Genomic DNA, 22,894 nt, shown 5'->3' with positions numbered 1-22,894 from the left:
TGGAAAAAGCTGGTATATTAGCATTGTTCATCAGTTCAGGGTGTGTGGGAACACATTAAACTTGCCATTAATACATAGCTGAGTTTCTTATGGTATATGCATTAATACCTATTGAAATATTAATTAACCATGACAAAGAAAGTTATAGAAGTAATTGTAGTTATTTTGCTTTATTTATTGTTTTTTTAGAAAGAAGACTCAAGAGACAGCATAAAGGATCTCTTGGGGAAACTTGGTCTGGAAGGCAAAAATGGGAGCGCACTCACCATGGCTCAATTTCTTGATCTAACACCTTCATTACAATACAAGGAGGCCAACAAAGAGAAAGATCTTGTTCACACCTTCATGCAGCGGCTTCTAACAACAGATTACAAAGCAAGACACCTCTCTTTCAAATCTGAACCCAGAATAACAAAGTCTCAGCAGGCAGCTGGAAAAGCTGGCTTTGATGCTCTATTTGAAAAAAAAGATCAGCATGCAGAACAAAAACAGCGAACACAAAGTCAGAGTCATCCAATGGATATTCAGATGGCAGTGTTCCTCTGTGCAGATCCCTTTCTTCAGCAGACCATGGTAACTAAGTTGTCTCAGTGTCAGTACGCAGTTCCTTTGCTGGTTGCAAATCCTTTCACTGGACAGATTGAATTCCCTCTGTGGACGATGCGTCAGATCAGTAAAAGCTGGAAGACCATGGATACTTCAGGCGAATTCACCAGTAAGACCCTGCCCATGCACAAAGCTCAAACTCCAATGGTGGCGTTCTTCAGGATTGGCTCCATTTCCTCATCCAAGTCTCAGCTGATGAACAGGCTGATCAATGAGAAGCACGACACGTTCTTCCACAGGGACTGTCCAGGCAGCAGCAGAGAGTGTCTACTGATGGACGGAGTGGTGGAAATCGCCTGGTACCTCCCATCTGGGAAAAGCACTGATCATTTCTCAGACTGTGTAGCGTTCTGTAATCTACATGGAGATTCCAGCATCAACGAGACTCAGAGAAAGATTCTTACTGAAATGTCCTCTGTGAATGTTGTACTGTTACCTCAACTTGATCGGAATGACAACAATATGGTTATTGTGAAGGAACTTTGGAAGTCTTCAACTCCACTTATTGTTATTCTGACTGATGAAGATGATGAGGGTGAAGATGATGTGTGTGAGATCGGAGACAGAAAATACAGAGTATCACTGAAGGGAAGAAACCAGTCTGATGTTTCTGTTGCTCTTAGAGAAGTTATCAAGAACTGCCTCTCAGAACGGCCTGTGACTTTCACTATGGAGAACATAGCAGAACACTCAGAGATGAAGGTGGATGAGGATAATGAAGACTGTCAGAGAGGAAAGGAAGCTGCACAGGAGATAATGAGATTACTGAAGAGAAAAGATCCATCAACAGTCAAAGAAAAACTCCTGCCCTGCCAGGGGAAACTGTGGCATGACTGGAGCCAGAAAAACAAAGATCTACGTCGTCTTAAAAGTGAGACTGTAGAATTAGAGAAAAGCAAGAAAGAAGAAGAATTAAGAGAAATAAGAAAGAAACAGCGGGCATGTGTTTTCAGTGATATCATGGTGTCATTTGTTGGAAGTTTAAGGTCACTGTCAGACAGTGAAAAACAATATTTCCTAAAGTGGACAACAATCCTTCTTGATGACTTCACTTCAGATACACTCTCTGCACTCCTTCAAAAGTATGACCAAAAATGGAATGAAGTGCTGGATTTAAAAAAAAAACATGATAACCTAGAGAAGAATAATCATGAACTAGCCATGCTTAGCCTCTCGAAGGAACATGACAATTCAGATAAACTGAAGACTGAACAATCAAACCTAGAAAAAATCTACAACAAGCTTAATGCTGCCACATTTGGTTTGGAGCACATAGTAAGAGAGATGGGTCAGATTTATGAAGCTTCAGTCTCTGAGAGAAGAGAGGATAGAGTGAAGGATGTAGATCTTTCTTACCTTCCTGAACTTGCTGCTGAACTCATGATATCTGGCCACCCGATGGAGCTGATGGACAGTGATGCTGCTCATGTTCCTCTGATCTGGGTTCCAGCAGTTCTGGATAAGGTCATCAGAAAACTGGGAGACCAGAGAGTCTTTGTGTTGTCAGTTCTGGGAATTCAGAGCTCAGGGAAGTCCACCATGCTCAACGCCATGTTCGGACTCCAGTTTGCAGTCAGTGCTGGAAGATGCACCAGAGGAGCCTTCTTGCAGCTGGTGAAAGTGTCTGATGAGATGAAGGGGGAACTGAAGTTTGACTACATTCTGGTTGTTGATACTGAAGGTCTCAGAGCTTTAGAGCTGGCTGGAAAAGACACCCTACATCATGATAATGAACTGGCAACATTTGTTGCAGGTCTTGGAAACTTGACTTTGATCAACATCTTTGGAGAAAACCCATCAGAGATGCAGGACATCCTTCAGATTGTTGTTCAGGCCTTCATGAGGATGAAGAAGCTCAGACTGAATCCCAGCTGTGTGTTTGTTCATCAGAATGTTACTGATGTTGCAGCTGGAGAAAAAATGATGCAGGGAAGAAGACAATTACAAGAGAAACTTGATGAAATGACAAAGTTAGCCGCTAAAGATGAAGTTTATGATGCAGAATGTTTCAGTGATATCATTGCATTTGATGTACAGAAGGATGTGAAGTATTTTTCTCAGCTCTGGAAGGGCAGCCCACCCATGGCTCCACCAAACCCACGCTACAGTGAAAATATTCAGGAGCTGAAGAGAGACATTGTTTCTCGTGCATCAAAAACAAACTGCATGAAATTATCACAGTTTCAGCAGCGAGTGAAAGATCTCTGGGAGGCTCTGCTGAATGAAAACTTTGTCTTCAGTTTCAGAAACACACTGGAGATATCAGTGTACAGGAAACTGGAGGAGGAGTATGAGAAATGGACCTGGAGTCTCAGGAGTGCCATGCTGAGTATAGAAGACAAGATGCTGAACAGAATCTCCAGTAGAAAAGTGGAAACCGTTGGAAAACAAGAGCTGGTGAGAGAAATGTCAGAGACCCTGCAGAAAGTTCAAACAGCATTTAAAGTATATTTTGAAGAAGACAGTGAAAAAGAAACTCTGATTCAGTGGAAAAGCAGAATTGAGAAACAAATACAACACCTCCATGATGATCTTGTAGATGAGGCCAAAAGAAAACTGGATGACAACATCAAACAGAAAAGCATTCGGAAACATCTGGATGAGGAACTGATAAACTATGAAAAGACCCTCTTTGAAAAGAGTAAGGATCTCGCTCTGAAGCTTAAAGAAAACAGGAGCAAAAATAAAGTCCCAACAGCAGATTTTGATTCAGTTTGGGGAAAATGGGTCTCTGAATTAACTAAAGATGTTCCAGAAATCAACGATGCCAACATCTCAAATGATGTCATTAACATTTTGGGAGAGTTTTATGAATAATGTCTTGTTGTTGGACAAAAGGAGAGTGGTGGGTCCCAAAAGATATGTACTGCTGCTGATTTCTACACTTATGTTTCTATGAAAAGGGTTAAGTTGGGAGCTGTTCCTTTATGGGGAAAGTCTCTTAACTCAGAGGATCACACATCAATACGGGAGCTGAAGTCATCCAACAAACAACAGAAAAAGTGGAATCATTTCCAGTCTCAGTGCAGGGATACAGCTCAGGCTATATCCAGGAGATTGCACGTGATGTTAAACAACTAGTGCAGGAGTTTAAACCAAGAGATGACTCCTTTGAGTTTAAGAAGGAGTTCTTTGTTGATCTCTCTCTTTATGTGTGTGAACAAGCTGAGATACGCTTTGTAGAACTTAACAGGAAATACAGAGAAGCAAATGATCCAATTCTTTACTTTGAAAGGAAAAAGACTGAATATGTTAAAGTCTTTGAGAATTACTGGAAAGGAGCAACATCTGCAGCAGTGCTTGGAGACCAAATCTGTGTTAAACTGAAAGAAACAATCCTGCAGAGTGTGTACAACATGACCTCTAAATTCATCTGTGATCAGATGAGAGAAAAAACACCATTTAATGGGAACAGAGGAGATCTGGAGAAGCACATTCTGAAATCTCTGGCAGAGCAGGAGGGAGATAAGGAGGAGAAGTTTACTAACTTCTTAACATACATGAACCAACCGAAGATCCACTTTGAAAATTTCATCAGAGACAGAGTTAGACAGTACATGGCAGCAGAAAACCCTCAGGCAGTTTCTGTAATAAAAGAACACATCGACCACAAACAGAGAATTATCATCAGTGCAGCAGAAAAAGCCAGAGATGAAGTCAAACTAATCAGTGGAGATATCAACAAGTGGCTGGAGATTTTCTCCAACAGTCTTGTAGATGAGTTAGGAGACACCAGAGTTCACCTGAGTAAGGATGTCACTGATTATGATGTTCTCATAGATGTTATTAAAAAAGAGCTCTTGGTTGTTGTTGAAGAGCTAAAAGTAAACCTCTGTAAGCTTTCAGATCTGAGAGGAGAGATGTTCAGAGAAAAGCCTGAGGAGATTCTGATTAAACACTTCTGCAGGTGCTGCTGGAAGCAGTGTCCCTTCTGTGGAGCCGTCTGTACCAACAGTCAAGAAAATCATACTGAAAAACACCAGACTGAATTTCATCGCTCAGGTGGAATGAAAGGATGCAATTTTAAAGATACAACTTTTCTATAAACTTTTGCACAACAAAAGTAGCAACAGTGGACCTGAGTTTTTCAGCAGGTAACCCAGAGAAGTACTACCCTTACAGAGAGTTCTGGACTGCAGGAGGAAAATACGCTGAATGGAGCATCTCTCCTGATTTTTCTTCTTTGGCGTACTGGAAATGGTTTGTTTGTGAATTCCAGGAAAACCTTGAAAATTACCATCACAAAACCTTTAGTGGTAAAGGAAAGATTCCACCAGACTGGAAGTTCAATCAATCTGAGGCAGTTGCAAGTTTAGAAATAAATAAATAAACTGTAACAGTTCTGGTATTTACAGAACATTGGTTTTGAGACAAATGATAACACAAAATTTCATGGATCTTACCTGGCAAATGAAACCCAGCTGTATTTGAACTGCACATGACATTACTTTGCATCGTCAACTACAGCCCCGAAATCATCTTACTGTACTGAGGACAAAAACACAGTACAAAAAGTACTCAGCCATCCTACGATGTATTTTTTTTCCCATATAGTTTAATAGTTGTTTTATTCTTATAGCTTTTTGTACTATTCTTTTGCACATAGAATATGGTTGTATGATCTGCATCTCACTTACAGTCATATGAAAAAGTTTGGGCACCAAAACAGTTCAGGCGACACCTCAGGCGACTCTGTTTGTGGCGTGCTTGCAGAAATGGCTTCTTTCGCGTCACTCTCCCATACAGCTTCTCCTTGTGCAAAGTTGCGCTATTGTTGACCGATGCACAGTGACACCATCTGCAGCAAGATGATGCTGCAGCTCTTTGGAGGGGGTCTGTGGATTGTCCTTGACTGTTCTCACCATTCTTCTTCTCTGCCTTTCTGATTTTTGTTTTACTTTTGGGCTTAACAGGAACTGTCCCTGTGTTCTTCCATTTCCTTACTATGTTCCTCACAGTGGAAACTGACAGGTTAAATCTCTGAGACAACTTTTTGTATCCTTCCCCTGAACACTTATGTTGAACAATCTTTGTTTTTAGATCATTTGAGAGTTGTTTTGATGAGCCCATGATGCCACTCTTCAGAGCAGATTCAAATAGGAGAACAACTTGCAATTGGCCACCTTAAATACCTTTTCTCATGATTGGATAGACCTGGCTATGAAGTTCAAAGCTCAATGAGGTTACCAAACCAATTTTGTGCTTCAGTAAGTCAGTAAAAAGTAGTTAGGAGTATTCAAATCAATAAAATGATAAGGGTGCCCATACTTTTGCACCGGTCACATTTTGGTTTAATGCATATTGCACATTTTCTGTTAGTTCAATCCTGAAATATTACTGTGTCCATCAGTTATTAGATATATCAAACTGAAATGGCTGTTGCAAACACACAAATATTTAGAACTAAAAACGATTAAGATTAATAGGGGTGCCCAAACTTTTTCACATGACTGTATATGACTTCATATGTTAAACATCAGAGCTCTATATGACTAATTATAGTCATACTTAGAAATTATTTGTAATCAGTACTAATTATTGTTTATGATTAATGGTGGTGAATGTTTTAAAATACAAAGTATTACTACAGGTGCTGGTCAACGAATTAGAATAATTTGAAATAGTGCAATCATGAAATTCTTTGAATGCATTTTTTGTGCAGAAAGCAAATCAGGTGTTCACCGCACCTGTCCTACTCGTTAGACTAATCACAGAACTCGTTACCTGGAAATTTGCTCAGCTGAGCTTTCCAAAAGGCCCATTTAGGCCATTTAACTGTGACACTGTTGTTTTATTGAATTAGAATAATGGAGAAACCGTTTCATTGAATTAGAATAATTTTTATTATAATTACAATCATCACTTTCTCAGTATTTTGTGGCTTCCCCCTTGGCTTGTATGACTGCCTGAAGTCTCCGCGGCATCGATTTGACCAGCTTGTCGCAAGTTTCCGCACTCACAGCTTCCCAGGCAGTGGCGATGTTCTGCTTCAGTTGGTCCAGCGTAGTAGGCTTTCTGTCGCGAATTTTCCGCTTGACGATGGCCCAAAGGTTTTCAATGACATTGAGGTCAGGCGAGTTGGCCGGCCATGCCAAAACTTCAAGCTGTTTTTTAGTGAACCAATCTTTGGTCGACTTTGCCGCATGAGCCGGTGCAAGATCCTGTTGAAATATGAAGTCTTTTTCGCCGAACTGTTCCTCAACAGTCGGAATCAGGAACGTTTCCAGAACATCTTGATATACGGCAGCATTGACAGTCTTCTTGAGGAAGCAGAGTTTCCCTACACCTCGAGCGGACATGCATCCCCAGACCATAACGCTCTGGGGAAACTTGACGGATCTTTTCACGCACTCGTGGTTGTAGGTTTCGCCACCACGACGCCAGACACGAGGACCTTGGTCACCGAAGGAGATGCAGAAGCGTTATTCGTCACTGAAGACCACTTTCTGCCAGTCTTCAGCAGTCCACTCGCCGTGTTCTTTGGCCCACTTCAGCCGTTTCTCCATTTGTTTCTTGTTCAGCATCGGTTTTACTGCTGGAACGCGAGATTTGAAGCCGAGTTCGCGCAGACGACGGTAAGTGGTTGATCTGGAGACGTCAGCGCCGGTCTGCTTGTTCCACAAATCGGTGAGCTCGGAAGTGGACTTGAACCGGTTGCTGACTGCGATCTTTCTCAGCTGCTTGTTGTTGCGAGCAGAAGTTTTTCGGATGCCGGAACAGTTGGTGCGCTTGCTGCAGTTTTTCTTGAGAGCTTTGCAGACGGAAGACTGGCTGATGCCGAGCTGCTCAGCAATTTTAGTTTGGGTCAAGCCTTGTTGGCGAAGGGCTTGAATTTGAGCCACTATTCCGGTTGAGAGGTCGCGCTGCTTACCCATGATTGATTTTACAACTTAGAAATTCTACTCAACCCTGACTTTATACTGCACAGTGAACACTCTTCACAGAAAACAAAAATTCAAGCATTTATTCTAATTCAATGAAACAGTTTCTCCATTATTCTAATTCAATAAAACAACAGTGTCACAGTTAAATGGCCTAAATGGGCCTTTTGGAAAGCTCAGCTGAGCAAATTTTTATCCAGGTAACGAGTTCTGTGATTAGTCTAACGAGTAGGACAGGTGCGGTGAACACCTGATTTGCTTTCTGCACAAAAAATGCATTCAAAGAATTTCATGATTGCACTATTTCAAATTATTCTAATTCGTTGACAAGCACCTGTATTTATGCTAACAAGTACCCCTACATATTATGGATTAACCTGTTTTTTGCATATCATTTATCATTATTGTACACTTATGGTATCTTGTAATCAGAACAAAGTGTGAAAAATAAATGCATTAAGTGCTTTCTTCTGTTCGACCTTTCATATCATGTGCGTGACCCACAAGTCCTGGATGATGAATGGAATGCAGTACTGTAGAGTGGTTTTAGACACATTATTATAAATGATTTCTCCTACAGTAGAGGAAACAAGTATTTGATCCCCCACTGATTTTGAAAGTTTGTACTCTGACAAATAATTAAACAGTCTATGATTTTCATGGTAGCTTCATTTTAACTGTGAGAGATGCAATATCAAAAAGAAAATCTAGAAAATGTAATAATATTTAAATAAAAAATCATTTGCATTTCATTAAGGGAAAAAAGTATTTGATCCCCTAAAAACCATGACTAATGTTGGCTCCCACAGACCATTGACACACCCTAATCTCAGTGAAATTGTTACCTGCATGAGAGTTACCTGTCCCAAATTGTCACCTGTATAAAAGGCCTCCTGCCAACAGACACTCCAACATCTCCACCATGGGCAAGACTAGAGAGCTGCCTAAAAATGTCAGGGACAGAATTATTGACATACACAAGGCTGGAATGAGCTACGAAGTCATAAGTAATAAGCTGGATGAGGTGACAACTGTTTGTGAAAGTATTCGGAAATGGAAGAAGTACAACATACATTGCTGGTAATCTACCTAGGCCTGAAGATCCTTGCAAAATATATCACCTCTGGAGTCTCACTGATCAGGAGCTGGTTAACCATCTCAGTGCAGCAGGGACCACATGACCAAATATAGGATAATACAAACCTCCCTCTCATGTTGTTGCCTGACAGAAAAACATTGGGGTTGAACAGTTACATGTATTAAAGTTATAAAACAGTGTTAAACATGATTAATTGTTTCAATTTCCAAATTCCCTCACAGTTTGTGTTTATGATCATTTTAAGACATCATTGACTAAATGTTTAACATCATTCAATTAAAAGATTGGTGAAGCAAACATAAACCCTTTGGCACTATGCCTAATGTCAGGCGTGGGCTAGAGGGGTAAAGATTTGAGCTGTAGAGCTCAAACGTTTTTGTTGCTGGATGCAGTTAAATCCTAGTAGCAAAAAATCTATTAGAAAATTTTATGGAGACTGTAGAGACAGTTACTCCAACAAAAACAGGATTTTAATACCCAAACCTTTTAATAACCATGATTTAGAAATAAACAGTGAATTAACATGTGTCCCAAATAATGGTAACACTTTATTTTAAGGAACACAAATTAGGCACTTATTAATGTCTTATTATTTGCTTAATAAAGCCTTAATTAGACATTTATAAATGATTTATTCACTACGTATTAGTCTTTATTCTGTGTAAGGGTTATTGGTGCTTAATTAGTGGTCTGTTATGTGGAAATGATTAATAATGGCTGTATTAGTTCTTATAGTGCACTATAAACAGTTATGTTAGCACCCAGTTAAGCAGGTTATTAAGCATTAACTATTAGCCAAATCATACATGTTATTAGTGTATAATTGGTCGCAATCTGATCTATGTGAGTTTGGTACGGTTATAGCTGTGCTGGAGTTTACTGAGTTAATCAGGGTTTAATAAGTCACTAATAGACCAAGAAGTGTACCATATTCTAAAGTGAGGTTCTGTTCATCACTAATTACACCCTAAAAAGAACTGACTAAATATTTCATCAACCAATCCCCCTCACGATGTACTTAATAAGGGTTTAATAAGTCACTAATATACCAAGAAGTGTACCATATTCTAAAGTAAGGTTCTGTTCATCACTTATTACACACTAAAAAGCGCAAAATAAACATTTAATAAGTCAATCTCCATCACAATTTAGCTAATAAGTGCTTAATAAGTCACTTATACACCCAGAAGTGTACCATATTCTAAAGTGAGGTTCTGTTCATCACTAATTAGACACTAAAAAGAACTGTGTGTTTGACTTCCCATTTACATAAGTTGAATGTCAAAAATGCAGTTGTCCTAATGAAACAACAGAAAACACATTTTAGCACATTTATTCTCTTTTGAATTCAAGCAGTTTTATTTTCTATTGGTTTAAGACTCTCAACTGTTAAATTTAAAATGTAGATTGACTGACTGACTGGTCGAATGTGCAGATACCAATATAGCTAAAATGGTAACTGTAACAGCAATGGCAACATATGAACATGACTTATCAATTATTATGTACCATTTATTACCACATATTTTGCAGTGTACTATATATTGTACTTTATATTTTGAACAATACACTTCACTATGTATTAAAGAATATATTTTAATATATTACTATCAATAATACACATACCATCTATTACCACACATCACAATTTATTTTATTATATATTTAACAATACACTTCAATATAAATTCAAGAATATATACTACCATATACTACTATATGTATAATACAAAAACAGATAAAGGTATGCTTAAAGTTCAGAAAAACATAAACATTAAAGAGTTCCATCAGTAGCACTCGTGCTGTCCCACTGGCTGTAGCTTGTGCTTTTGCAGTCTTCTAACAATGGGCTGAGACAGTGATGGTACCTTCCTTCCCCAGTTTCACCTTATAACAAAGGAAGAAAATGAGAAATAAACAAACAATGACCACCAGCAACACAATGCTACTTAGTTACAAGTGGGTCCGAATACTCTTAGATTAAAAACAAGTTTCAGTATTTGGAACCCACCGCTAACAAGCCTAATTTAAAGGTAAACTGTGATAGTTTAATAATGTACAGCTAAATCCTTAATACAAAATAAATTAGCATAGCTATTTCATGGGATAAAGTGAGATAGCTAGATTAGCTAATTAAAACATATATCAAAGCTAATTTAGCTAGCTAACTAGTTAACTTAAAGCTAAGTTAGCTAGTTATAACTTATAAATTAAAGCTAGGTTAGCTAGTAATAAATCGAAAAATTAAAGATAGGTTAACTAGTTATAACATAAATTAAAGATATGTTAGCTAATTATAACTTAAAAATGAATGCTAGGTTAGCTAGCTATAAATTATAACTTAAAGCTAGGTTATCTAGTTCAATTAAAGCAAAGGTAGCTAGTTAACTTAAAGTTAGGTTAGCTAGTTAAATTAAAGTTAGGTTAGCTAGTTAAATTAAAGCTAGGTTAGCTAGTTAAATTAAAGCTAGGTTAGCTAGTTAAATTAAAGTTAGGTTAGCTAGTTAAATTAAAGCTATGTTAGCTAGTTTAATTAAAGCTTGCTTAGCTAGTTAAATTAAAGCTAGGTTAGCTAGTTAAATTAAAGTTAGTTTAGCTAGTTAAAATAAAGCTAAGTTAGCTAGTTATAACTTATAAATCAAAGCTAGGTTAGCTAGTAATAAATCCAAAATTAAAGATAGGTTAACTAGTTATAACATAAATTAAAGATAGGTTAACTAGTTATAACATAAATTAAAGATAGGTTAGCTAATTATAACTTATAAATGAATGCTAGGTTAGCTAGCTATAAATTATAACTTAAAACTAGGTTAGCTAGTTCAATTAAAGCAAAGGTAGCTAGTTAAATTAAAGTTAGGTTAGCTAGTTAAATTAAAGTTAGGTTAGCTAGTTAAATTAAAGCTAGGTTAGCTAGTTAAATTAAAGCTTGGTTAGTTAGTAAAAATAAAGCTTGGTTAGTTAGTTAAATTAAAGCTAGACTAGATAGTTAAATTAAAGCTAGGTTAGCTAGTTAAATTAAAGTTAGGTTAGCTAGTTAAGTTAAAGATTGGTTAGCTAGTTTAATTAAAGCTTGCTTAGCTAGTTAAATTAAAGCTAGGTTAGCTAGTTAAGTTAAAGTTAGTTTAGCTAGTTAAAATAAAGCTAAGCTAGCTAGTTCAATTAAAGTTAGGCTGGTTAGTTAAAATAAAGCTAAGCTAGCTAGTTAAATTAAAGCTAGGCTGGCTAGTTAAAATAAAGCCAAGCTAGCTAACGTTAGTTACATTAAAGCTAGGCTGGCTAGTTAAAATAAAGCTAAGCTAGCTAGTTAAATTAAAGCTAGGCTGGTTAGTTAAAATAAAGCTAAGCTAGCTAGTTACATTAAAGCTAGGCTGGCTAGTTAAAATAAAGCTAAGCTAGCTAGTTACATTAAAGCTAGGCTGGCTAGTTAAATTAAAGCAAAGGTAGCTAGTTAACTTAAAGCTAGGTTAGCTGGTAGCTAGGTTGGCTAGTTAAACTAAAGATAAAGTAGCTAGTTAACTTAAAGCTAGGTTAGCTAGTTAAATGAAAGTTAGGTTAGCTAGTTAAATTAAAGATTGGTTAGCTAGTTTAATTAAAGCTTGCTTAGCTAGTTAAATTAAAGCTAGGTTAGCTAGTTAAGTTAAAGTTAGTTTAGCTAGTTAAAATAAAGCTAAGCTAGCTAGTTCAATTAAAGTTAGGCTGGTTAGTTAAAATAAAGCTAAGCTAGCTAGTTAAATTAAAGCTAGGTTAGCTAGTTAAGTTAAAGTTAGTTTAGCTAGTTAAAATAAAGCTAAGCTAGCTAGTTCAATTAAAGTTAGGCTGGTTAGTTAAAATAAAGCTAAGCTAGCTAGTTACATTAAAGCTAGGCTGGCTAGTTAAAATAAAGCTAAGCTAGCTAGTTAAATTAAAGCTAGGCTGGTTAGTTAAAATAAAGCTAAGCTAGCTAGTTAAATTAAAGCTAGGCTGGCTAGTTAAAATAAAGCCAAGCTAGCTAGTTACATTAAAACTAGTCTGGCTAAGTAAAATAAAGCTAAGCTAGCTAGTTAAATTAAAGCTAGGCTGGTTAATTAAAATAAAGCTAAGCTAGCTAGTTACATTAAAGCTAGGCTGGCTAGTTAAAATAAAGCTAAGCTAGCTAGTTACATTAACGCTAGACTGGCTAGTTAAATTAAAGCATAGGTAGCTAGTTAACTTAAAGCTAAGCTAGCTAGTTACATTAAAGCTAGGCTGGCTAGTTACATTAAAGCAAAGGTAACTAGTTAACTTAAAGCTAGGTTAGCTGGTAGCTAGGTTGGCTAGTTAAACTAAAGATAAAGTAGCTAGTTAACTTAAAGCTAGGTTAGCTAGTTAGACTATAGCTAAGGTAGCTAACTTAGTTATAACTCATAACTTAAATTGTGTTGACTAAGCAGTTTAGCAAGAATGTACACCTCACTATAATTTTTAAACTGCTTAAAAAACTTAGCCTTATTATCAGCATGTGGATTCTTTAAACTGTGTTATGATGAGTTACTGTTTAAATTAAGGACTCACCTTGCCAGATAACTTTAGAAGGACTGCGGGGAGGTTTCTGTTGGGTCAGAGTCAGGTATCCAGCTGGTTGACACAGTGCTCACTGCATTGGTCCCTCCGTCCAAGAAACGAGGGCAAACCATAACCTGTATATTCATTCAGTTCATTCAATCTGAGAGCCAATTTTAGCGTCTTTTCTCCGAACATCATCTAAAGCATAGTCCCGCCCTATCGCGCTGTAACTGCTGATACTTGTTTGTCTAAATCTTCTGCTCTTGCAGTCCAATCACAGAACGCTTTTCCCCAGAGTTGCCAGGTTCGCGGTTATCCTGCCAAATTTGGCTTGTCTGAAAACCACGGGTACATTTTTGCTCAATCTTCAAACTGAAAATGTAACAATTATGATTTAAGGAGAGGGAGGGTATTTTCAGCAGGTTACAACTGAGACACAGCACATTACAGGAACTGTTGTATGTGGTGATTCACTCACACTGACCATAGCTAATGCTTTTTTTTCTTGCAATTATTTCAAATGATTTAAAAAATGTAATACATTATTAGCAATATAATAAAAATCAAATATAATATAATATAATATAATAATATTCGTATGCCCTTATACACAAAATTAATGATAAATCACAAAGTAAAATTAATAGACTGTATAAGTGTAATACACCTAAATATAAGATTTTGGGCTAGGTCTGTGTAATGTATGTAGCATTTGGGCAAAAAAAAAATAAATGTAATAACTTGTCAATCTTTGTTACATTAAAATTTTTAATATGCAAACATGAATATGACCGCTTTATTTAAGTAATTGTAGATGATGTAAATGTAAATGTATTTTGTTTATTGGGTTTGTAACTGTGGACCTTTATTGTCACATTCAGGATGTATTTTAAACCATGGTACGCTTTTGTCTCTTTTGTGAAATGCTTAACTAAGAAAGACACTAATAAATACAAAAAAAGCATTTGGTCTAAAAAAATATTGCAGTTTAGCAGTTTAGAGATTTTGTCTTTATTGTGGTATGTTTTTATATTTACCAATATATAGACATAAATGGTCCATGCATAAATTGTCATATATTAAACAATAGATGTCCTTTTTTCCATATATGAAAACTTATTATTTAATATATTGCACTATATTTTCCAATATATTGCCATTTATTATGTTTCATAAGGGATATTAGTTACATAGCACCAGAAAGTAAACAAATATACCAAATAATTCCTAAATATACTAAATTGTTCCAAATATATCAAATTATTCCCAAATATTCTAAATTATTCCTAAATATATAGAATTATTAAGATATATCAAATTATTCCCAAGAGTACAAGCCGTTTATTCTGAACTAATTAAGAACTAATACAGCCATTATTAATCATTTCTACATAACAGACCACTAATTAAGCACCAATAACACTTACACAGAATGAAGCCAAATAAGTAGTGAATAAATCATTTATAAATGTCTAATTTTGGCTTTGTTAAGCAAATAATAAGACATTAATAAGCGCCTAATTTGTGTTCCTTAAAATAAAGTGTTACCCAAATAATAAATAATAATAATGATAATATTAATTAATATTATTATTATTATTATATTTTATTATTAATTATTATTTAGTTATTTATTATTTTTAAATGCTTCACAGCAAATATGTTAATATATCATTACAATTAAATGTATTGTTATTTATTATTATTATTTATTATTTTTCAAATGCTTCACAGCAAAACGTTCTGGGCTTACTTTCCACAAAACAGCTGCTGGGTGACTGCAGGACTTCTCCAACCAACGCCAGATGTTTAGCTCGGCTGACGGTCTGACCCGGCTCTGCTTAAAAAAAAAATGAAGTCACTTTGTTTTTTATACAGTACCTTTCCTATTTTGTTGCTATAAAGGTAGTTGTATGACTATGTTCTCACAGTTCCGTACATAGCTCTTCGCCATCTACGCCCTCACAAAAGATGAAGTAACTAACTAACTATATCAATATAGCTAACTTCAGTCCACAGCTTCATGTTATCTACCCACTCTGATAGCGTGGAAGGATGGGGCACTGTTAAAACAGAGTCAACACAACTTTTTATATCACCCGTATTACTGGCCATGTTTTTTAGTGAAGCAGCAAGGAACGTCCCCTTTTTGACTGGCTTATAATGTAAACACTCTGACCAGAAACCAAAAACGGTCTTCAGCTAGGAATCATGGGAAAGGTTAAAGTTCAGGAAAATCATGAATAGCTCCCTTGGCTACAGCTAATTTACTGTTTTTCCATTGTTCAAGATTACTTTAGAAAATATTTGATGACAGTAGTAATATTTGATTAGGTTTAGGTTACCTCGAGATTGAGTACATTCAAAAATTATGAGTAAAATATTATCAGCTATTAGCTATTGACATTTTTTTCAATTTAGTTAGTGAAATCTACTGTAGTTAACTAAATAAGCTAACTAGCTTAGCTAGGTACACTGGTAGGCCATTTAGCTACAGTGTATTTTGTGATAATATTCTTGGCGACAATAACTGAAAAATATTTTATTAATTTAAAGAGTAAACTCCTTAAACAAAATAAATGGTTTTATAAAGTATAACAACATATACAAAATCTATCACAAACTGCATAGCCACCGATGTTCTTAGCTAAATATTTATTTGACTATTTTTAGCTGTATCTATAAAAATGCTGGCTGTTATGTAGCTGGTGCATGGAGGCTAATTGTTCTGTCTATTAGCCTGGTTGTCGAATTTGCTAATGCCACTAACACAGCGCTCGCTAATGCCTCTGGCACCACGGTCCAAGTTGATTTTAAACTATCAAAGACTTATTTCACTTTTTTTATAAATGTATATGATAAAATATCTGCAATCTGCAACTTGTTTTACTGAGACAAAAATAATTTATTCAGCCACTGATTGTGCAAGTTCTCCTACTTAGAAAGATAAGGTCTGTAATTTTTATCATAGCTACACTTCAGTGATGAGAGACAAAATGAAAAAAAATCACATTGTAAGATTTTTTAAAATATTTTTTTAATTATAGTGGAAATTAAGTTCAAAATAAGTTACCAGCAAACAAGCGGGGAAAAAAAAAACATGGGCTTGACTTCTCCCCCCCACCTTCCCAACTGTGCCCGTTTGCTCTTGATGACCAGCAAGGCGAGGCGCGTCTGTATCTCGAACTAGCCTAATATTTTATTGACCTCTTTAAACAAATTAACTTTTTATAGGACAAACTATACGAAAAAAAATACATTGAACAAACTACTGCTTTCCACCATCTCTGGCTGAGCCGTATCCCATTTGCTGCCACAAGTTGGTGTAGAATCCCGATTTGCATGATGGCGTGAAACTTAACTGAAGGTTTAATGTTATTTTATTGTTCGCAGTCAACATAAAAATAAATTTAAAAAACAACATTAATCCAAGTACGAGCTTGTGCATTTACACATGGGGGTTAAATCGTGTGTTAAGCTCTGTCTGTGTGCAGTACCCTCAGTCCATGCTTTTCCCCGTAGTTCTGCAGGCTGCCTTCAAAATAAAAGCCCCTTTTTTATAAACAGCATAACGTGCTTTTAGACTCTTAGAAAATGCAATTTAACAGGAATAAACATTTAATAAACTGAATAGATTAATTAAACTTTGGGGTTATTTACAAGCACAAAACGTCAGAAAAAAATACCAGGCCTCGTAACACCAAGCGCCATCTTACTTGGAGGTAGGCTCCGCCTGTTTGGAGGTATGTTCCTCCCCTTTGGAGGTGCTCCAGGCTGCAGCTATACCCAGCCGAGCGCTCTCCGCAGCGGAGCCCCTCCTGTCTGCCGCCACGGCCCAGCGCTCACCGTCGGAGGCCCTTTGCTGCCCCCCCTATGGAGGGTTATATGTGACAATATTATATAAATAAATGAACGAAGAAATAATTTATTAAAACATTAAATAAATATTAAAAATGAGATTTAATTAATTAAATTGTTAATTTATTTATTAAAATATGAAAACGAAGCATAAATAATTTTATGTAATTCATTTTTCGTTAGTTGATTGTGATATTTATATTTCATTAAATGTTTAAATTAATTTAATAATTTCATGCAGGCGCTGGTGCACTATGAAATAACTAAATCTGTCAACATCAGCCATCAAACTCAGTGGGCAGGCCTAACTCCGATCGGTGCAGACTGATTGCTCCGGCCTGCTGTGATTGTTTTCCTCAGCATGGCGCCCCTCTACATGGATCCGCAGGACATTTCTCAGGAGTTGGTTAGAAATATCTTACGGCTAGCTGAGGAAATGGAATCAGGGGCTGTAGCCACAGACTTGGTCACTGATCAAATACACGACTTTATAGAGGTGGTAGGGATACTTTCTGCTCTCTCTAACCAAAATATAGACTACAGGGTAACTGCAAACTTTGAAGAAGTGCTCCAGCGCTTCTCCATCCAATCACAATAAACAATAGCAGGCCCAGGTCGCCCAGCCTTTCACATGCCCAGCAGAATGCTGGAGCACCATGTTCTCTGTGGAATAACAGCTTCAGCATTCGCAGTGATGTATGGAGTGTCTGAGAGGATCATCAGGAGACATATGTAACGGAACGGAATACGGTGGGTAACCACTCATTTGTTCAGTATGAATTGTTCGACTGTTTGAGGCTAAATTTAAAAATAGAAAATTGTGTGTAAAATGAATTATTTAATGTTTTCCATTTTATGTATTAAATTTGGGTTTTCAAATATTTTGGGGTTTCAATTTATCTTTCTGCTCCTCACGAGCAGATATACATGAAAAACTATATTTCTATTAAATTTCCTTATTTTAAAATGTTTGCATTTTGTAATACAAATCTGGTAGTATAATCCAACCTACTCTTTTACAAGATGACAAAAATAAAAAAAAAATCTGAAATTCAGATCCTTATGTGGCAGAAATTAAAAAGAAGAAATTTTGAAAAATTATGAAACCAGTTTCTTTCTGACGATGCCAAATGGGCAAAAGTAACAATCAGAAAACTGGACTGATTAAAGTTACACTGATATAACTACCTCTGTCAAGTTTCACCTGAGCGAGGGTACACCTAGCTTGGGAGGTATTTATTTCTAAAATGCTTAATGTGAAAACAACTTAACGTAGTTTTAATGTACTACAACAAAGAACTAAGAACACCAAATTTAACTCGTTTATTACTCTTTATGTGTACTATCTACTGCTATAAAAATGAACCTGTACAATTGTAAAGCAATATCTTTTACTATATTAAGCGTCGATTAGATCTCCCATTCCTATCATGTATGACATTGCTCAATGATTTTCTTGGCTGCAGAAAGACAGAGAGGGGTCTGTGTGCAACAGGGTCTTCTTTCACGGTCGTCAGGCCCCGGAAATGCACTCTCAAGCTCCAAACCTTCCGTGGCCAATGAAATTAGGTGTGGGCGTGGGAAATTCTGTGGCCAATGAAATTGGTGTGGGCGTGGTAAACTTCCGTGGCCACTGAAATTAGGTGTGGGCGTGGGCAATAGGAGCTTCACAATGCACATGAACCGCCCAGCCCCGGAAATGCACTCTAAAGCTCCTTTTTACACTTTTATGCTTCTGAAGATTTATAAGAGATTTTTTAAATCCATAGTGTGCTTTGCGGTTTTACAAACGGTAACAGACATGACAACAGCTAGCAAGTGTAAATGATGAGTGTAGTTTTTGCGCATTGTATCTGTTAATAAGCAAATAAGAGACCAATACATCCAGAGAGCAGTAGAGATATTAATATTAACTAGATTGCAGTTCCTACAGAAACTGCGAGTGTGATTGCAGTGCTGGCTGGTATCTGCTATGGTGTTGCTAAGGTGTTGCTATGGTATCCGGGGTGGTTGCTAAGGTGTTGCTAAGTGGTTGCTAAGGTGTTGCTAGGCGGTTGCTAAGGTGTTGCTATGGTATCCGGGGTGGTTGCTAAGGTGTTGCTAGGTGGTTGCTAGGGTGTTGCTAGGCGGTTGCTAAGGTGTTGCTATGGTATCCGGGGTGGTTGCTAAGGTGTTGCTAGGTGGTTGCTAGGTGGTTGCTAGGGTGTTGCTAGGCGGTTGCTAAGGTGTTGCTATGGTATCCGGGGTGGTTGCTAAGGTGTTGCTAGGTGGTTGCTAGGGTGTTGCTAGGCGGTTGCTAAGGTGTTGCTATGGTATCCGGGGTGGTTGCTAAGGTGTTGCTAGGTGGTTGCTAGGTGGTTGCTAGGGTGTTGCTAGGTGGTTGCTAAGGTGTTGCTATGGTATCCGGGGTGGTTGCTAAGGTGTTGCTAGGTGGTTGCTAGGGTGTTGCTAGGCGGTTGCTAAGGTGTTGCTATGGTATCCGGGGTGGTTGCTAAGGTGTTGCTAGGTGGTTGCTAGGTGGTTGCTAGGGTGTTGCTAGGCGGTTGCTAAGGTGTTGCTATGGTATCCGGGGTGGTTGCTAAGGTGTTGCTAGGTGGTTGCTAGGGTGTTGCTAGGCGGTTGCTAAGGTGTTGCTATGATATCCGGGGTGGTTGCTAAGGTGTTGCTAGGTGGTTGCTAGGTGGTTGCTAGGGTGTTGCTAGGCGGTTGCTAAGGTGTTGCTATGGTATCCGGGGTGGTTGCTAAGGTGTTGCTAGGTGGTTGCTAGGTGGTTGCTAGGGTGTTGCTAGGCGGTTGCTAAGGTGTTGCTATGGTATCCGGGGTGGTTGCTAAGGTGTTGCTAGGTGGTTGCTAGGCGGTTGCTAAGGTGTTGCTATGGTATCCGGGGTGGTTGCTAAGGTGTTGCTAAGTGGTTGCTAGGTGGTTGCTAAGGTGTTGCTAGGCGGTTGCTAAGGTGTTGCTATGGTATCCAGGGTGGTTGCTAAGGTGTTGCTAGGTGGTTGCTAGGGTGTTGCTAGGCAGTTGCTAGGGTGTTGCTATGGTATCCGGGGTGGTTGCTAAGGTGTTGCTAGGTGGTTGCTAGGTGGTTGCTAGGGTGTTGCTAGGCGGTTGCTAAGGTGTTGCTATGGTATCCAGGGTGGTTGCTAAGGTGTTGCTAGGTGGTTGCTAGGTTGTTGCTAGGGTGTTGCTAGGCGGTTGCTAAGGTGTTGCTATGGTATCCGGGGTGGTTGCTAAGGTGTTGCTAGGTGGTTGCTAGGTGGTTGCTAAGGTGTTGCTAGGCGGTTGCTAAGGTGTTGCTATGGTATCCGGGGTGGTTGCTAAGGTGTTGCTAGGTGGTTGCTAGGTGGTTGCTAGGGTGTTGCTAGGCGGTTGCTAAGGTGTTGCTATGGTATCCGGGGTGGTTGCTAAGGTGTTGCTAGGGTGTTGCTAGGCGGTTGCTAAGGTGTTGCTATGGTATCCGGGGTGGTTGCTAAGGTGTTGCTAGGTGGTTGCTAGGCGGTTGCTAAGGTGTTGCTATGGTATCCGGAGTGGTTGCTAAGGTGTTGCTAAGTGGTTGCTATGCGGTTGCTAAGGTGTTGCTAGGCGGTTGCTAAGGTGTTGCTATGGTATCCGGGGAGGTTGCTAAGGTGTTGCTAGGTGGTTGCTAGGTGGTTGCTAAGGTGTTGCTAGGCGGTTGCTAAGGTGTTGCTATGGTATCTGTGGTGGTTGCTATGGTGTTTCTAGGTGGTTGCTAGGTGATTTATATGCATAAATTAGATTAAATGGTGTTTGCACGTTGCTACGCAACGTGCAAATACATCAATCAGCTATGCACGCTAGGTTGCTCTGGCCGTTCGGGGGTGTCCAAACTTTTGACCCGTGGCTCCATTACACACAGTACTGGGGGGCCGGGGTGTCCAAACTTTTGACCCATGGCTCCATTACACACAGTACTGGGGGGGGGCCAGGGTGTCCAAACTTTTGACCTAACGCTGATTAATCCCATAGCTGCTCCATTACACACAGTACTGGAGTTCTAGCTACCTGTCCTTCGATCTAGCTGCGGTCCTCCGATTGGCCCCATTCATTCCAATGGGGCCACTTCGTACGACATTCGTACGAAATCCGTACGTCGTAACTTTTCGTAACGCATATTTTCGGAAAGAGCTCAATAAGTTCTACAGGTCCTCAATTGGTTTCATCTTCGTATTTCAAAAATTGCGACGTCCACGGGCGTGCAAAGTTCTGCCCATTCATTTTCAATGGGCAAAAAAACGCGTACTTACGAAGTTTTTACGAAAAACGTAAGTCCGATCGGAAAGCTGTATACAAGCCCACCATTCCCGATATGGACGCACGTTTTCTCTTTTGAACGAAGTCGATATTTCGAAAACTGCGGCACTAGTTAACCGGACAAAAAACAGGTGGAATAATAATAATAACTAGATTGCAGTTCCTGCAGAAACTGCGAGTGTGATTGCAGTGCTGGCTGGTATCTGCTAAGGTGTTGCTAGGTGGTTGCTAAGGTGTTGCTAGGTGGTTGCTAAGGTGTTGCTGTGGTATCCGGGGTGGTTGCTAAGATGTTGCTAGGTGGTTGCTAAGGTATTGCTAGGCGGTTGCTAAGGTGTTGCTATGGCATCCAGGATGGTTGCTAAGGTGTTGCTAGGTGGTTGCTAGGGTGTTGCTAGGCGGTTGCTAAGGTGTTGCTATGGTATCCGGGGTGGTTGCTAAGGTGTTTCTAGGTGGTTGCTAGGGTGTTGCTAGGCGGTTGCTAAGGTGTTGCTATGGTATCCGGGGTGGTTGCTAAGGTGTTGCTAGGTGGTTGCTAGGGTGTTGCTAGGCGGTTGCTAAGGTGTTGCTATGGTATCCGGGGTGGTTGCTAAGGTGTTGCTATGGTATCCGGGGTGGTTGCTAAGGTGTTGCTAGGTGGTTGCTAAGGTGTTGCTAGGCGGTTGCTAAGGTGTTGCTATGGTATCTGGGGTGGTTGCTAAGGTGTTGCTAGGTGGTTGCTAGGTGGTTGCTAGGGTGTTGCTAGGCGGTTGCTAAGGTGTTGCTATGGTATCCGGGGTGGTTGCTAAGGTGTTGCTAGGTGGTTGCTAGGTGGTTGCTAGGGTGTTGCTAGGCGGTTACTAAGGTGTTGCTATGGTATCCGGGGTGGTTGCTAAGGTGTTGCTAGGTGGTTGCTAGGTGGTTGCTAGGGTGTTGCTAGGCGGTTGCTAGGTGGTTGCTAAGGTGTTGCTATGGTATCCGGGGTGGTTGCTAAGGTGTTGCTAGGTGGTTGCTAGGTGGTTGCTAGGGTGTTGCTAGGCGGTTGCTAAGGTGTTGCTATGGTATCCGGGGTGGTTGCTAAGGTGTTGCTAAGTGGTTGGTAGGTGGTTGCTAAGGTGTTGCTAGGCGGTTGCTAAGGTGTTGCTATGGTATCTGGGGTGGTTGCTAAGGTGTTGCTAGGTGGTTGCTAGGGTGTTGCTAGGCGGTTGCTAAGGTGTTGCTATGGTATCCGGGGTGGTTGCTAAGGTGTTGCTATGGTATCCGGGGTGGTTGCTAAGGTGTTGCTAGGTGGTTGCTAAGGTGTTGCTAGGCGGTTGCTAAGGTGTTGCTATGGTATCTGGGGTGGTTGCTAAGGTGTTGCTAGGTGGTTGCTAGGTGGTTGCTAGGGTGTTGCTAGGCGGTTGCTAAGGTGTTGCTATGGTATCCGGGGTGGTTGCTAAGGTGTTGCTAGGTGGTTGCTAGGTGGTTGCTAGGGTGTTGCTAGGCGGTTACTAAGGTGTTGCTATGGTATCCGGGGTGGTTGCTAAGGTGTTGCTAGGTGGTTGCTAGGTGGTTGCTAGGGTGTTGCTAGGCGGTTGCTAGGTGGTTGCTAAGGTGTTGCTATGGTATCCGGGGTGGTTGCTAAGGTGTTGCTAGGTGGTTGCTAGGTGGTTGCTAGGGTGTTGCTAGGCGGTTGCTAAGG

General features: G+C 39.2%; 2 long non-coding RNA genes and 1 pseudogene across 2 annotated transcripts in view; 2 read left to right on the top strand and 1 right to left on the bottom strand.

Moving 5' to 3' along the window:
• Positions 1–218: 218 nt before the first annotated feature.
• LOC125799314 (interferon-induced very large GTPase 1-like) lies at positions 219–4,987 on the top strand (annotated as a pseudogene).
• A 4,916-nt stretch (positions 4,988–9,903) lies between these two features.
• On the bottom strand, positions 9,904–13,654 carry LOC125799349 (uncharacterized). Its single transcript, XR_007438263.1, has 2 exons — positions 13,117–13,654; positions 9,904–10,473 (listed from the first exon to the last, which is right to left on the bottom strand). It is a non-coding gene; the product is annotated as an uncharacterized LOC125799349 (long non-coding RNA).
• A 6,269-nt stretch (positions 13,655–19,923) lies between these two features.
• Positions 19,924–22,894, top strand: part of LOC125799351 (uncharacterized) — a 68,437-nt gene continuing 65,466 nt past the window's right edge. Inside the window, exon 1 of the long non-coding RNA XR_007438265.1 lies at positions 19,924–19,994. This is a non-coding gene — a long non-coding RNA (uncharacterized LOC125799351). The remainder of the gene's footprint in view (positions 19,995–22,894) is intronic.

This window comes from Astyanax mexicanus, chromosome 3 (genome assembly GCF_023375975.1).
Source record: "Astyanax mexicanus isolate ESR-SI-001 chromosome 3, AstMex3_surface, whole genome shotgun sequence".
Lineage (NCBI taxonomy): Eukaryota > Metazoa > Chordata > Actinopteri > Characiformes > Acestrorhamphidae > Astyanax > Astyanax mexicanus.
Note: the sequence above shows the minus strand (reverse complement) of the source record. Positions and strands in the feature narration are given on the sequence as shown.